The following is a 985-nucleotide window of genomic DNA, read 5'->3' on the forward strand; positions in this document are numbered from 1 at the left end:
TGGAACTACAGGTGCATGCTACCATGCCCAGCTGATTTTTGATTTATTGTAGAGATGAGGTCTCGCCAAGTTGCCCAGGCGGGTCTCGAACCCACGGACTCAGACAATCCTCTCACCTCGGCCTCCCCAAGCGCTGGGATGACAGGCTTGAGCCACTGCGCCCCGCCGTCCTTGAACCAGTTTTCATACAGGCCAGCGGCATCAGTACACTCCGCGCTGTGCAGCCATCACCATTCTCCTCCAGAGCTTGTTAAACATGCCAAGCAGAATCTGTCCCCATCGGACACCAGCTCACTCCCTCCTGCCAACCCCTGATTACCCCCATCACCTACTTTTTGTCTCTGAATCTGATCGCGTGAGGCACACCTCAGATAAGTGGGACCACACGGCACTTGTCCTTTTGTGATGGGCTTCTTTGAGAGTAACAGAAGTCCAGGAAACACCCTGACCCCAGGACCAGGCAAGGGGAAGTGGTCCCAAACCCCACAGACCCAAGAAGCCAAGGTGAGCTCTGAGGCGCACCTGAATCCACCACAATCCGCCATCTTCAGCGAGGGCATGTGAGGTGGGCGTTGCAGAGATGAGAGTTCTTCTGGTTTGTCCCTACCCTGAAGTGCATGGACAGGCTTGTGTCAGACTCTTTCCTTCATGAGGCTGAATGACCTTGTTACATGAATATACAAACCTCATTTGTTGACAGGTCATCTGATAATGGTCACAGGGTCATTTCTACCTCTTGGCTATTGTGAACAGTGCTGCTGTGACATGGACATACGTTGTCTGCATCCCTGCTCTGTTCTTTGGGGTGTGCACCCACAAGTGGAATTGCTAGATCATACGGTAATAATTGTTTCAATGAACTGCCAGATGGCTTTCCACAGCAGCTGCACCATTTTACATTCTCACCAGGAATGCACAAGGGCACTCTATTTTATTGTTATTATTATTATTATTATTATTATTTTTTTTTTTTTTTTTTTTTGAG

Source organism: Carlito syrichta, unplaced genomic scaffold, assembly GCF_000164805.1.
Source record: "Carlito syrichta isolate Samal-C Ts95f unplaced genomic scaffold, Tarsius_syrichta-2.0.1 Scaffold314146, whole genome shotgun sequence".
Taxonomy (NCBI): domain Eukaryota; kingdom Metazoa; phylum Chordata; class Mammalia; order Primates; family Tarsiidae; genus Carlito; species Carlito syrichta.